The 15,919-nt window shown below is 44.6% G+C and overlaps 1 long non-coding RNA gene across 2 annotated transcripts in view; it reads left to right on the top strand.

Annotated features, from left to right (window-relative positions):
- Positions 1 to 3,501: 3,501 nt before the first annotated feature.
- The window catches only part of LOC119865549, a 46,139-nt gene continuing 33,721 nt past the window's right edge, over positions 3,502 to 15,919 (top strand). For both annotated transcript variants that reach the window (XR_005377386.1, XR_005377387.1), the window contains exon 1: positions 3,502 to 5,609. This is a non-coding gene — a long non-coding RNA (uncharacterized LOC119865549). The remainder of the gene's footprint in view (positions 5,610 to 15,919) is intronic.

The raw sequence follows: 15,919 nt of genomic DNA, 5'->3' as shown, positions 1-15,919 counted from the left end.
CACAGCCCGTGTCCTGTTTGGCAGGGCCAGTGTCCAGCTGAATGCTCATGAGGGTGTCTCGGCGAGGAATACACAGCAGATGACACTTTGCAGGCTCTGGGAAAATGCCTCAGTTTCCTCATCTCTGACATAAAGGGGTCAGTGAAACCAGTGCTGGCAAAGTACCTGAAACATTGTGAAAAGCCTCAGTAGCGTGAGCTCTTGTTCCTCTTATGGCCATCAACTCTGTCACTCTGTCATCATTGGCATCAGCTTTACCATCACACTCTCCAGGCTTGGGCACTGTGCACATAACTGGCCACAGAATCCTCGGTCTCCATGATGAGTGGATCGAAGACTATGACTTGCAGTGCAAAAGGCTAGCTATGACCTGTGTGAACGTTTTTTATTCTCCCAAATATGTTTTTTTTACACCCTGGGTCCCTGCCATGAGATATTGAAAGAACTCAGGGACAATCTTGGACATACCTGAGTGTTAATTCTCGTCCTTTCGTTCTGCATGTCTGCTTTGCCTGGAAAGATCTTTCTGCGGTGTGGCTTTTTCCCTACCTCCTGGGCAGCTCAGTGCCTGATTCTAGGCCCTCACAGGCTGTGGACAGAGCTGGGCAACCCACTTTCAAGTTTCCATACCTGCTCAGTCCTTGCTCTTTCTGCTCATTTGGGTGTTGGGGAGCTTGGTTACTTGATTCCAGAACTGTTTACCACTTCTCTCTGAGTCTTAGCTTCCCCAAGTAGACATGGGAGTATCTTAGAGTGTTAATGTGAAGATTAAGGGAGATAATGCATGGGACATGCACTGTGTCTCACGGTCAACAAGTCTTTATGCCGTCCTCACCTAAGCGTGAGCTCTCCAAAGGCAAAGCTCCATGATTCATCTTCAAAGACCTAGAAGCAGATGTCCAGATGGTAGCCACGGACCACATGTTGGAGCCCTTGAAATGTGGCTAGTCTGATGGAGCTGAGCTGCATGTGCAAAGTACACGCTGGGTTCTGAAACCTTAGGATGAAAAAAAGAATGTCGAAGAACTGGTTAATATTTTTATATCGATTACACGTTGAGAGGATCATGTGTTGGCTATACCGAGTTAAATTAAATGAGTGAAAACATCATTAAATAGTGTTTACATTTTATATTAAAATAGCTATATGAAGTATATTAAAAGGCATGCTATTCTATAATAAAAATGATGATTACACAATGTAATTATTATTTAAGTCAACTTCATTTGTTTCTTTTTCATTTTTTAATGTGGCTCTGAGAAAATCTTAAATCACTTATGTGGCTCACATTATAGCTCTGTTGGACAGTGTTGCCTTGGAACACAGTGAAAAGCCTTTGTAGCTCAAGTGAACAATGCATGTGGATGGCGTGGTCTGATGTATGGGTAGATGGAGGGAAAGTGAAAATGAATGAATAAGTAGATAAATGAGTTAATAAATAGCTAATAAGTGGATAAATGAGTAGATGGACACAGATGAATGGGTAGAAGAATGAATACATGAATAGAAGTGTGGGCTGATAGAGTGAAAGAAAGGGTGATGAACAGAATTGGTGATGGCATGAAAGAATGACTAAAAATAAAAAAAAAAAGATAAACTAGTAGATGAGTGAATGACTAAAATATTAAATAAGTAAGTCCCTAAGTACAAAAATAAATACATATGCTCAGAAAGGACAGATGGCCTGGGGGCCCTGGGGTTTGACTTTGATAATCGTCTTGCTGGGCTCTTGGAGTATAAGCCTTTGACCAAGAAGAAAGGTTTACCCTTGCTCTTGGGGAATTTATTATTTTAATTGTTAGTCTTCATCAGGGGTTATTGGAATTTTTTTCCCCTCGGACAGTTTATCACTTGTAAATTATTTGTCACATCGTTGTAATTCTATCCAGATCCTTAACTTTCTAATCATGCATCTTTTATGGGGTCTCCTTTAAAGAAGCACTATAATTACGTGCCAAGGGTCCCAGTAAATTTTATCAGGCCATAAAATATTATACTTTAATTATTTGGAAGGGGAAGAAAGGCAAATGTTCCCTCTGCAAGACTGGTGATCAATACGGCAGGGCTCGTGGTGGCTCGGGCAGCTTCAGATTCTCATCTTCCTGGTGGTCCTCCCAGGCCTCATGTTTCCTGCCCCAGCTGTGCCTGCACAGAGCAGTGGAACCAGGGACACTCATGCCTGTCTCTTGATTCCCTAGTGGATGTTGGGCCATCACAAACCCTTGATGTGCATCCTTGCAGGGCTCTCACTGTGTGCAGCAAGTCCAGGAGGAGGTTGGGGGCGGGGGGAGGGGGAGCTGTTCTTTCACTCTTTTCACAGATGGGGGAACTTAGACCCAAAGAGCATGTAGAGATAGGAGTCTAACGTCACTCTCCTAAGTCCACGGTAGATTCTTCTTCCTTCACCGTGCCACACCTGCTGTTAGGAATTCTAACTAGAAAACACATATGCGCTCTGTGGATTGGGTTTCCCCCCCCTTCCCCCACTCTCAAGCATTTGAATTTAGACATGCTGTGGCACCAGAGCCAGAGCTTTGCATCCAACATTTTAATCGTTGGAATAGATATTTTAGCCAGGCTCCCTCTATGTGCCAGGTCCTGGTGCTGAAGTGAAGCTGCAAATAATACAGATAAGTCTCTGGGGCTCATGGTGTCTTTGAAGAGACAGGCAGGCATTGGTTAAATCTTCACATTGATCGGGGATAAATCTTCGCACTGATCATGGAAGTTGCATCTGTGGTAAGTGCTACTAGAGGGACTTTGAAATCTTTAAAAGAGAGATTTTTAATGAGTTGGGGGAGGTCAGGCAAGGCTTTCCTGAGGAAATAAGTGATCTGAGAGCTGAAGGACAAGTCAGGGTTAACTAAGTAAAGAGACAAGGGAAAAGTAATTCTAAGTAGAGGAAAGAGCATGTGCAAAGGGCCTGTGGTAGGAAGGCCTAGAAAATAATCCAGGGTGGCCAGAGCAGAGTTACCAATGGGAGACCATGAAGCCAGGCCAGAGAGGTTTTAGAAGCCATATCACACAAGGCCTAGTAAGTCATGTTATTAAGGCTTTTGGTCTTTATCCTGAAAGCACTGAAGATTCAGTAAAGGTTTAGGTGAGGAAAAGAAATGTTTTAAAAGGCAGTGTAGGCAAGGGAGGACTTGGCACAGGAAAAGGGAGGAGGAGTGATCTTGTGCATGGATGGCTGTCAGGAGGTGGGTTTATCTAAGCGTAGAGGCAAACTCAAAAAGAGGAGGAAAGCAGAGGATGGTGACTCAGCCCCACTCAGTCCCCTGGTCGTGGCTTCAGTGTCATTTCCTTGGGGAGACCTCCCCTGACCCCCCAGTGGGCCAGGTCCTCCGCCCCCAAATGGTGGTCCCCACCCTCCACTTCCCCTTTCATAACACATAACACCATTACTGCTGTGACTTACGTAATGACCTCTTCCCCTCGCTGGAGGTGGGCCCCTCCATAAGGCAGGGACTGGAGAGTCTTGATCACTTGTAGTGACCCCACTCTCAGCCCAGGACCTGGCTCCTATTGGCAAGTACTACACAGACGTGAAGAGTGAGTGAATGGGTGCCCGAGAGAGATGGCAGTCATGGGGGCATGCTTCCTCCAGCCTCTTCCCTGTTCTTGCCCCTCCTGGGCCCTCCTTCTCCTCCTCCCTTACTCACTTCCTTTTATTGCCCTGAAGCTGGACTCCTCCAAAATCCCTGCCCAGGGGCTCTCAGCTGAAGGATGTGGTGGACACATGAGGATACATCTTAGCTCTGGATTTGAAACCTCAGTTTCCCTGAGGGAAGGTCTGCGATGCATACGCTCATTATACAGATGAACTACCTTGATTCAGGAGGTAAGTTTGGCTTTGGTCAAAACTGCTCAGAAGGATGATGGCAGAGCAACTTCTGAAACTCCTCCATGTCACTGACTTGGGGTGACTCATCTTGTTGCTAGGTTGGCTCATTATCTCAGCGTGAACACTTTTTGGTGAACCTTGTGGTTACAGGGCTGGTGAAATCCCCAACCAAGTCTTCTGCCTAAAGAAAGTTGCATTTATATCAACAAGAATAATACTTATGCTAATGGTGGCTAGCACGGATGCCAGGAACTTTCCCAATCCTTTATTGCAGGGGTCTGAAGTCTGTGACCCGCAGGCCAGATCTTGTTTCTGCAAAAGAGGCTTTATTGGAACACAGCCATGCCAATCTGTTTATGTACGCCTGTGTCTGCTTTCTTGCTGTCATAGCAGAATTGAGTAGTTGTGACTGCCCGTATCGTCCCCGAAGCCTAAAATATTCATCATCTGGCCCCTCACGAGTGGAGTTTGCCAATCTCTGCTTTATATTCATTATTTGACACGATGGCCCAGGTCTTTTTACATCACCGTTTTACAGATGAAGAAACTGAGGCTCACACAAGACAGTTGATTTCCTTGAGGTTTCGCAGAGACAGGAAGAGACCTGGAGATTCTATGTTCAGAACCTGTGATCGTCCTCACATGTTCTCCTGGAAGTGACAGCGTTGGTTTGATCTTGAAGGAGAAAGCAGAGGCTGGGCTGATTCCTGATAGATTCCAGGACTCCAAACACTGAACGCTCCAATGGCATTTCTTTTTTTTGGACAAATGCTCTGATTATCTATTGTTGCATAAAGATTCCCCTCAACAGGTGGTTGAAAATAACAACAATCACTTACTTTGCTCCCAAATCTGCAACTGAGCAGGGCAGAGAAGGGATGGCTGTTCTCCATGCAGTGTCAGCAGCGGCGGGTCAAGCAAGGCTGAGGATTTGCCTCCAAGATGACTTGTACGTGGCTGGCCAGTTGGTTCTGGCTCCTGGTCTCTCTGTAGGAGCATTTTGCAGGCATGTGTTGGGCTTCCTCACAGCATGGTAACTGTGTCCCGAGAGGAAGCATCCTAAGACCAGGAGATGGAATTCTCCAGGATTCTTAAAGCCCTGGACACTACTTCCATTGTGTGCTTTTGGTCGGGTGTCATAGACCAGCCTCCATTCAAAGAAGGGGGAGGAGACCCCATCTCTTAATGAGACCAGTGTCAAAGAATTTTGGGGTCATATTTAAAAACTCACTGCAAATATTCATATTCATCTCAGGGGTCCCTCAGGCCATCATTCTGATCCAGCATAGACTATGTCTGGTTAGGGTCACCTGGTCATTTCTTTCCCAAACTGGGACTCACCAGCAGACTGGAAGGATGGTCTAAATAACACTACCAGGCAGTGAGTGCAAATCAGAACTGTCTCAACCTACCAGCTATGCAGTCACCCTATCCTTGGGGGGCAATGATTAATGTCTTGTTGGTGTCCTCAAGTCATCTTGGGAAGGTGATGTTAGGACCCATGTTCTGTTTCAGTATGGGAACACATTTAGGAAAATGTTGGTAAGTTGTTTAAAAATGAAGAGTAATTTTTTCCTGGATGTAAATCTTCAGTTATCTGGAAAACTCATTTAAACAGAGCTTCTGCTTCCCCGAATCTTCTGGTTAACCACACCGCTCTTGTTGGATATGGCACCCTCAGATGCGGAGCCCCCCTGAATGCTACTGGCTGTGGCCATGCTGGCTCCTTTTGCTGAGCTCCGTACTAGATTCTGGAAAAGCAGAGGTGGGTAAAACACACTCCTGACCTCCAGCCACTTATGACTACTTAGGTAAAATAGTCCAGGCAATAAGCCATTGCCACGCCAGATGATAAGGGCCATCAGAGAAATGGAAACCAAATATCGTGGGAGCACCAGCAAATAGCTCTGTGAAAACACTCAGGAAGATTTTGCGGAGGAGATAATAGTCAAGTTGGGTGATTTATTTATTTTTTGATTACTTGGTATGTCTCAAGACATACTAGGAATTTTATGTCCATCATCTTATTTAGTATTTAGAAAAGCCCCCTGTTAGGTGGACATTATTACTATCCCATTTTATAGTTAAGGAATGTGCTTGAAGTACCTGAAGTAACTTGCTTGAGTCTAAACAGGCAGCAAGTAGCAAAAGCAAAACAGGTGCTGGGGATGGAGGAAGGATGAGTAGGAGGGAGTTCTTAAGGCTTCAAAGAAGGAAAGAACATTTTAGGGCAGCAGGTATAAAGACAGGCAGGTGAAAGAGGGCTGGCTGTTTGGTGTGTCCGGAACAGAGTTGGGGCAGGTGGGGTGCAGTGGGGTCCTGGCTGGGAAAGGGTCTTGCAACACAGGGAGCTTGGGCCTTCCCTCGCAGACATTGGGGTTCCTTGTCGAGGCAAGGGAGGAGAGGAATATTAGATTTATCCAACACCAGCCATCTTGAGCTTGGATCCCTCGCTGTTCTAGGTATGAACCATGGACCAGAAGCATCACCTGGGAGTTATGTAGAAATGCAGCATCTCAGGGGCGCCTGGTTGGCTCAATCAGTTAAGCGTCTGACTCTTGATTTCAGCTCAGATCATGACCTCAGGGTTGTGAGATCGAGCCCCGCCTCCAGCTCCATGGGGAGTCTGCTTGAGATTCTTTCTCTCTCTCTCTCCCTCTGCCCTTTCCCCTGCTCATGCTCTCTCTTTGTCTCTCAAATAAATAAAAACATCTTAAAAAAAAAAAGAAACACAGCATCCCAGGCCTCACCTCAGACCTACTGAATCAGAACCTGCATGTTAACAAGATCCCCAGGTGGTTCACCTGCCCACGAACGCTCAGAAGCACGGGTCTAGCGTATCGTAGTTCACAGAATTTATAACTTTCTATCATGTTTGCTCATAGTGAAGATCTTCCACTGGTAGTTTCCAGTTTTGAAAATCAGAGCGATGGCTGGCAAAGATTTGGGGGAGGATCAGAGGTCAATAGCAATCTGTCTATTGGATTTTCTTCTGGTCATTCTAATGACTACAGCCTGGACCTTCTGGAGTGGAGCCAGATCCAGCCCTGGTTCCTGCTCACCCCCTTCACAGACACTGAGCAAGCCAGCTCAATGGCACAATGTTTGGCCACAGAGTCCTCATTTGAGAGTCTGCTGTGTCATGCACTGGGGGCCGGTCTCTGGGGATAGGCAAGAAGATGAACAGACCTCTTCCCTGTCCAGCTCCCAGAACCACTAGCCAAGGCCGCAGGGGAGGGTGACATAGACATTTTACCAGGGTAGGGGCTTGCTCTGGCTAAGGGGGGAGTTCAGAAACTGATCTCTTTGGCCATTAGATTACTTGCCCACTGGGAGATGCTCTGGGGCAGAAGTGGGGGCAGACTGTGTGTGTGTGTGTGTGTGTGTGTGTGTGTGTGTGAGAGAGAGAGAGAGAGAGAGAGAGAATCTAAGAGGCTCAGGTTGCAGAAATGTTAGCCCTTACATTTTCCTCCTGGCCCTCCGAGAGTCATGACCACCTCCTGAAGTCAGAAGTGGTGATGCTGGTTAGACTGAACATTCTCACCTTTCCTTCTTTCTCTCTCCTCCCTTCGATGAGCACCCCGTGTGCTTCTGTGCTGCTCCCTGGGGATGAGGAGGGCAGAGCTGGTCCCTAGGCTGCAGAAACTTGCCCTCGGTGGAGGAAGCAGGGAACACAAGTGAAAGGATGCGGCAGGTGCAATGTTTTAATGGCCCCGAGAGAGGGACGCTGTTGATGCTGAGGGAACAAGAAGGAGTCTCTGGTTCTGAATGGAAGATAGTCCTGCCATTTACTATCTTTATATCTTTGAGCAACTATCACTCTCTTGAATCCTCAAAGTTGTAGCTCAGGTCAAGGTTATGCTAATTCCCCCTGTCTGAGTCTGGATGGGCATTACGAGGTAGGGTGTATGGAAGTGCCCGTCTGAAGATGTGGCCCAGGGTTGGTGTTCATAGACTCCTGGCCCCTGACCTCAGGTTCCAAGCTGGGCCAATCACTCTGGCTCGCCGGGGCCAGGAAACTCAAGGGCTTGGTTTTCTTTCACAAACCACACTTGCCCGCAGCTCCTCCCTGTCTTGCAGGGAAGTGACCTTCCTCACGTGCCCAGAAGACACATGTGATGATGGCGTGCCATAGGCAACCAAAGGGATCTTGCGACACTTATGATTCCCTCACTGCTGTGGAGGAGTGAGAGGGAGAGAGAGAGGAAGTGGGAGTCCCTTGTTCTTGCATGGTCTGCAAGGCCATGCTTGCTGTGGGATCTTAAGGCCATTTTTATGAAGATGGATGAGGGACTAGTCCTGAAAGTCTTTCTTCTTCTCCTTTTCCTCTTCCTCCTTCTCCTTCCCCTTCGTCTTCTCCTCTTCAGCATCACACCTTCTCTGTACTACCTTGAACCTTCTTCCACAGCAAGTGATACTTAGAAAGGGGTGAACCTGTCTAGGCTCTGCTAGGCTTGCCAGGAGGGCTGGGAAGACAATGGAGAGCATGGGGGAGTGCTTGCAGGAGAGCAGCAAGGCATGGGGCTGGTTTACAGAACTCAGAAGCTTCAGAGACCTGGAACAAATAGGCCACAGCGTCTCTGGGGTTTGGGTCCACCGGAGGAGATGAGCCATCACTCTTCTTCCTCCCACTAGCCAGACTCTGCTCATTCTTTTTTTTTTTTTTTTTTTTTTGACTCTGCTCATTCTTAAGTGCTCAACCCGGAGATGTTTTCCTCTGAGAATCTGCTTTTCTTGACATCTTTCAGGCCTTTCATCTCAGTGGTAGGTGATGACTTACTCTCTTGTGGGCACAGCCAGGACTCTGCTATCCTTTGAAGAGAACATGAGTAATGTGTGCGCTTCTGCACACCTGTCCCAGTCGTCCCCCTGCGGTGACCCATGCCACATGCTCTTACAAGGCTCACACTCATGCATGCTTTCCTGCACACCCACTAGTGTGTGCACATTGACTTTCCCCCATCCACACACTTACACATGCCACACAGGTGCAAACACCTGCCCCCGTGGTGCAAACACCTGCCCCCGTGGTTCACACTCCCCGCAACCCACGTGTCCCACCCACCCGCTCTATTAGGGAGCTTTATTGCCTGAGCTCGCAGGTGTTTGCAGACCTGACATTGGCAGTGACTGAGTGGGCCTTTTGGTGACACTTCCATAAAATCTCATAAATCCCCTCTCCGCAGCATCACATGCACATTTTTATTTTCCTCAATAAATACGCGCATTCTCATTTCCTAACAGCTCCAGCCTTGGCTGAGTGCCCGGCCAATGGGTCCACTTCCTGTACACTTGGCTAAGATGCATCGTGGACCTAGATGGGGACCACTCTGTGGGCTGTCAGAGGCCCTAGACATCCTTGGGGATCTGGGGCAACAAAGACCTGATTTGAGGAGGACATTTAGGGTCATCTTGTCCAGCTGCAAATTCTATCCCTCCCCTCCCAAGCCATTCCTCTTTGCATTTGTTCATGTATTCATTCCATCTAGACTCTTTAACCAAGGTTTGAAGTGAGGGCTGCTATTAAGCCTGTTTTTTAGACCTGGAAGCTGAGGCTCGGAGAAATTAAGTAATGGTCGATGCCAAGGCCTAGAATCTGCATTTAAACAATATTGCCGCTCACTCTGAGGCAGGTGGTTCTAGTCACCCTTTGAGAATGAAGGCTTTTTTTGTGAATAACTTAGGTCTCAGGGTATAAACCACATTTCCCCCTTTTTAAAAATGAAAATACTTTGGAAATAGTAACTTTGAAGAGGGAAAGAGCGATCTCAAGGACAAACATCGTTTTACTCAGAGTGTTGGTAGAACTAAAAGCTCTAAGAACTTTGGGGTTGATCCTCTGGAGAGGCCAGCTGAGGCCAGCTGCCAGCCACTCACCACGACCAGTGCAGCCCATCACCTCTGCTGGCTTTGCTATAACTTCGGTGCACTGCCATCTGCCCCTCCTTAAAAATAATTTCACTACTTCTACAAATTATTTAAAGTTTACCCCCTACAAAGGTCTTCTAGTGGCTGTTCTCATCTTCATTTCACAGATTGGGAGGCTGGGATGTACAGGTACAGTCTTTTCACAGATTGGGAGGCTGGGATGTACAGGTACAGTCTCACTGCTGGTAAGGGGCAGAACCTGAATCGTGAGTCCAGTTTTCTGACCTTCAGGAGGGCTTGTTTTTCACTCACAGTGGTGCCCAAGCACTGACTGCCACCCACCTGAAATCAGAGGTTGGAGGGTGGTGAGCTTCCAGGGGGCCCATGTGGTGTGTGCTCGGAGTCCCAAGACTGCAGCACAGAAGGCCTTGCTAGGAGATCTCTCGGAATGGAGAGAAGACAGGAAAAAGGCAAGTGAAGGCTGGGGGCAGTGATGGGAGAGAGACAGTGGAGGGTCTGAAACTCAGTGCCACCCTGTTTTTTTGCCATCAAGTCATGCTAATTAGGTACCATGTCAGAAGCAGAGGGGTAAAATGTAACACAAAGGAGAGGCCTTTTTTTTCGGAGGCTTTTAGAGTTAAAAGCTTGGCTAAGGTGGAAGGGAGGGAGGTGTAGAGCTTGCATCTTCACTTCGATTTGGTCCGTTGGGAGGTCCATTATGAAGAAACCATCAATAGTCCATGAAGCTGCAGGCAGAGATGGGCGTGGGCCCCTGGAGAGCTCATCAGCTCTGATGCATTCCCTTCCCTCTGTGGGTCTCCCAAATCATGCCGCCAGGAAGTGGAACAGGACAAGTTCTCGCCTCTGGGGAATGCCCGCTGATGGGGGTGTCTGATGCATATGGCCAATCACTTATAAGTTCTGTGCTCTTCCAAGATACTTCCAGAATACACTGTGAGAAAGAGGCTAATATTCTCCTGACTCTTCCGACTCACCCAATGCCCAACCATTGGCTCTGGGCACTCCAGCCTGTTCTCTAAAATCCTGGGTCTCCCTGATTTCTCTTAGCTCCATTCCCTACCAACTGCTTTGCTCTTGTGCCCACTTAGCATAATGAGATGTGACCTAGGAGTCTCTTGGAACCTCCTCTGTTACCTGAGGCCTGTATGTCATCAGCCAAATGGCCACAGTGGCAGGGATGGAGGTTTCACATGGGCTCAGCAACTGGGACTCATTCACCAAGTCTAATCTGGTTAAAATGACTGCTCAGCACTCTACCTGCTACTAGGAACAACCACTCTGAGCCCCTAATATGGCACTGTTCCCCAGGGGAACCACCAGCCTGGTTGCAGAGTCAGTGCGCTGAATTATTTCTATCATAAAAAGGACAGTGCTTTGTTCTCATTAGAAAAGAGATATGGGTATCAATGGGACTCTGGATATAGATTTGCCCTCCCTGCCTGTAATCCTTTTGCCAAAACTGCCATGGATTCACAGAAGGCTTACTCACCATGACAGTATTTCTCCACAGCATCCTCTTCCCAAGAAACTCATTGCACCACAGATGAAGATCAGTGATGGGCTCATGTACATTACATTCTCTGGCTTTGCAGAGTTCCCCATCATCCTCAAGTAGTCAGTCAGTCTGATAGAATTCTGGAATAAGCCATTTGAAGACTTTTTAGGGCACTAGAAGGCTGGCAGCAATTTGTGGTTCTGGATGCAGAAACTCCACTAAATCAGTGACTAATATCAGGTGCTGGTTTTCTCCATAGCCAGGGTTCACACGCTGGGGCATAAGCTCCTCTTACTATTACCCTAGTGATCCAATAGCAAAAGTTTTGCATCGTGCTCCCATGATCTAAGCTCTCGTGGTCTAGAAGATTTAGAACCCAAGGGAGAAGCAAGGGGCACAGTGATGGGTCAATTAGATTGGAATTTGTGACTGCCTCCTGGCCTCTTAGGAGTCCTCATGCTGGGGAACCAATGAAGAAGGAATTACTGTGCTGGCAGGGTGACTGGTCCTGAACACGGAAGAGAAGTTGGATCATTATCCCCACAATAGGGGAAGGGAAGTATGTCTGTGTTTAGTCTGTTCGGGCTGCTATACAAAATACCGTAGACTCAGTGGCTTATAAACAACAGACACTTACTTCCCACAGTTCTAGAGATGGGGAAGTGTCTGGCAAGGCCCACCTCCTGGCTCAGAGATGGTGGTCTGGGGTCTCTTTTACAATAAGGGGTAATAATCCCTTTCACTTAATCACCTAATCACCTCTCCAAGGCCTCACTGTAGAATGCCATGGGGGATTAGGTTTCAACACAGAAATTTTGGGGCACACAGACATTCAGTCTACAGCATTCCACTCCTGGCCCTTCAAAAATCATGTTTTTATGTGCAAAATACATCCCAATAACCCCCAAAGTCTTAATTCATTTCAACATCAACTCTAAGGTCTAAAAATCCAAAGTCTCATCTAAATATCATTTAATCGGAGATGAGTTACACTCCAGATATGATTCATCTTGAGGCAAATTGCTCTCTAGATGTGAATGTGTGAAGCCAGACAAGTTCTGTGCTTCCAAAATACAGGAGTGCCCTAGACATAGAGTAGGTATTCCCATTACCAAAGGGAGAAATAGGAAAGAAGAAAGTGTTAACAGGTCCCATGTCAGTTCAAAACCTAATGGGGAAAGCAACATGGAAACTTAAGGCTTGAGAATAATCTCCCTCCCTTCCCCCTTTCTTTCTTTCTTTCTTTCTTTCTTTCTTTCTTTCTTTCTTTCTTTCTTTCTTTCTTTCTTTCTTTCTTTCTTTCTTTCTTTCTTTCCTTCTTGATTTTATTTATTTATTCATGAGAGACACCAGAGAGAGGCAAAGACTCAGGCAGAGGGAGAAGGCTCTCTGGGGGGAACCTGATGTGGGACTCGATCCCAGGACCCCAGGATCACGACCTGAGCCAAAGACAGATGCTCAACCACTGAGCCACTCAGTTGTTCCTTGAGAATAATCTTCTTTGGCTTGATGCTCTGCCCTTAGACCCAGTGGGGTCCTACCACCATTGCAGTCTTGGATTGGAGTTGTCACCCCATGTATAATAGACATAAAGGAAGGTAATTAATGTGACTAAAATAATGGAAAGATAATTGACATTACCATGTAGTAAAATGGTGTTTTTCTATCATATTATTTTCTTTCACGTCTGGAGGACAATGTTGTAGGTTGTTAACTTATCCTTCACATTTACTGATGAGTTGTTACCAGACGTTTTATGTTTTAAGATAGTTAAGGGAGATCTATATTTTTACAATTATAGAACTGGTAGATTTTCGTTCGATTTTCTAATATGTTATTATTGCAATATTGAAAAATATATATTTATTTCATTAAAGCCCATTTTAAATTTTTTTAGTTTTTAAATTAATGTTTTTAGTTGATTATCTTTGAGTTTGATGTAGGCAGTCATATAATGAGCAGATATTCATATTTTTGTTTTTTCTTTTTAAATAGTTTCACATCAATTTCTTCCTTTCTTTTTTTAAAAAATGATTTTATTTATTTTTTTGAGAGAGTGAGAGAGTACATCGAGGGGAGAGGCAGATGAAGAGGGAGAGGTAGACTCCCCAATGAGCAGGGAGCCCGATGCAGGGCTTAATCCTGGGATCATGACCTAAGCTGAAGGCAGACGCTTGACTGAGCCACCCAGGTTCCCATACATTTTTTTTCTTCCTTATTCCACTGACTAGAATTTCTAGAGTGATTCCTAGTGGTGATAATATAGGAAATATTCTTGTTTTTCTTTTATTTTTGATAGCAATGCTGCTTATATATTGTCATTAACTATAAAATTGAGATAGATATTTCCATCATGCTATATTATACTTGGTTAATCCTATTCATTATATTCTATATGTTTTTTAAAGGAATGGGAATCAATTACTTCTTCATATTTATCAAGATGATTGCATTTTAATTGACCCAATATGTATATTTGTAACATATTTTCTAGCATTAAATAATCTCTTCATCACTAGTTGTAAGTAACTATGCTTTTTATATTCCAACTCTTTGGCTTTGCTGGTGTGCTTTGAAAATTTTGTAACAGTCTTTAAAAGCAAGATTTGTTTATAATTATGATATTGATACACTACATGTAAACTGAAATAAAAAGAAGTAGAAACAAAATAAATCAAACTGTTAGCAATGGTCTCCTGTCTGTTAGGAGGTAGAATAAAGATCCATTTTGTTATTCTTCCCTTAAAGTGTAATGTTGAAATCGAACATTGTATCAATTATATATTGCTGTGTAACAAATCATCTCAAAACTTAGTGGCTAAAATAACAACTATTCTATTTGCTCACAATTCCAAAGTTCAACAATTTGGCCTGGGCTCACTCAGATGGGCGTTTCTTCTGCTGGTCTTTCCCAGCGTCAGACATTCTGCTGTCGTCAGCCGGTGGGTCTGCTGGGGATTGGTTGATCTGGACCGCCTCAGATGGCACAACTTATCTCTGTTCCTTGTCATATCGTTCTTTTTGATAGAAGCTGCAAATTCACGTTGGCAAGTGGGGTGCATGCAGAAATGGGAGGAATTGCTGTAGACAACTTTGTAAATAATCTGCTATAAACATATATTATAGTTAAAAATTAAAAAAACAAATCATAAAAAGAAAAAAGAATAACACCCTTTACTAATAAGGATATGGTAAGATGATTTTTTTAAAAAAGATTTTATTCATTTATTTGAGAGTGAGAGATAAAGAGAGCTCACATGAGTGGGGGAGGGGCAGAGGGAAAAATAGACTCCCTGTCCAGCAGAGTGCCAGACATGGGACTCTATCCCTGGACTCTGGGATCATGACCTGAGCTGAAGTCAGATGCTTAACTGACTGAGCCACCCAGGGACCCCCAAGATGGACTTTCTTACACATTGCTAATGTGCTTATTGAAAGAATAATAAAAAATGATTTGATAATGTTTTACATGGATAGTAAAATATTTTAAAATTATTATTTTACTTAAATGTACCAGTTTACTAAAGGATATGATAAAGGATATGAATTAACAGCCAGATGAATAAATACAGAGAGTGAGGTCTGGGGAAAATGTGTGGAGCTTCATGTCCTCCCCAGGCAAGCCATGAGTGGTAAAATGTTAATAGAATTTGACCTAGTTTTCCTATACGTTGGAATTTATCCTAAGGAAAAAATCAGAGTTCCACATACACAAAATTTATGTGCAAAGATTTTTATGTATAGCATTATTTGTGAGTGAAAATCTAGATCTAATCTAAATGTCAACTATGAAAGGAATTGATGACATCATCTCTATATGATAGAACATTAGGTAGTGATTAAAGGCATGTTTGAGGATATGAAGAGAAGCTTAAAAAGCAGGATTCCTATGTATTCATTGTAATTCTAATTTTGAAAATTGATTGTATTCATATACATATGTACGTGTTCCTATATATATAGTATTACTCTGTATGGCATATACTATATTCATATGTGTATCTTTTTATTTTTTAAAGATTTTATTCATTTATTCATGAGAGACACACAGAAAGAGCGAGACAGAGACACAGGCAGAGGGAGAAGCAGGCTCCACGCAAGGAGCCTGACGTGGGACTAGATCCCAGGACTCCAGGGTCACGCCTCAGGCCAAAGGCAGGCACTAAATCACTGAGCCACCTAGGGATCCCCCTCATATGTGAATACAGTCAACTCTCTCTATACATGTATATACATAAAATACTATACATGAGCATAGTAATGGTGGTTATTTCTTGAAGGTTATTCTGTTTCTGGTGTCCTTTATATTATAATGATTACCGGATCCACAGGTACCAGATGGGGTACCATGCCATTTTTGAACTAGAGAGAGTTAACTGTAACTATCTCATGTCCTGTGGAAAGTCTCTGTCTTCCCCATTAGTTCTGGGATTTCTTGAGGACTTTAATTCTCATTAGAACCTCTGCTAGTATCTCAAGATCTTTGTAATTCTGTTGCTCTTTCCTGTCTTTTTGGTTCTTCTTATGTCTCTGCCCTGGCATCATGACTGATAGGTGAGCCATACTCTCTTCTCCTTTATTTTGACTTCCAGCTCTTTCCCAAACATCCTGGGATATGAATATGCTGCACGAACCAGGCTTTTACTAAAGATCTCTGTTTCCTGTCATATCATGGAGATGGGTTATCCTAT

This window comes from Canis lupus, chromosome 24 (assembly GCF_011100685.1).
Source record: "Canis lupus familiaris isolate Mischka breed German Shepherd chromosome 24, alternate assembly UU_Cfam_GSD_1.0, whole genome shotgun sequence".
NCBI classification, from domain to species: domain Eukaryota; kingdom Metazoa; phylum Chordata; class Mammalia; order Carnivora; family Canidae; genus Canis; species Canis lupus.
This window is presented reverse-complemented; position numbering and strand designations above follow the sequence as displayed.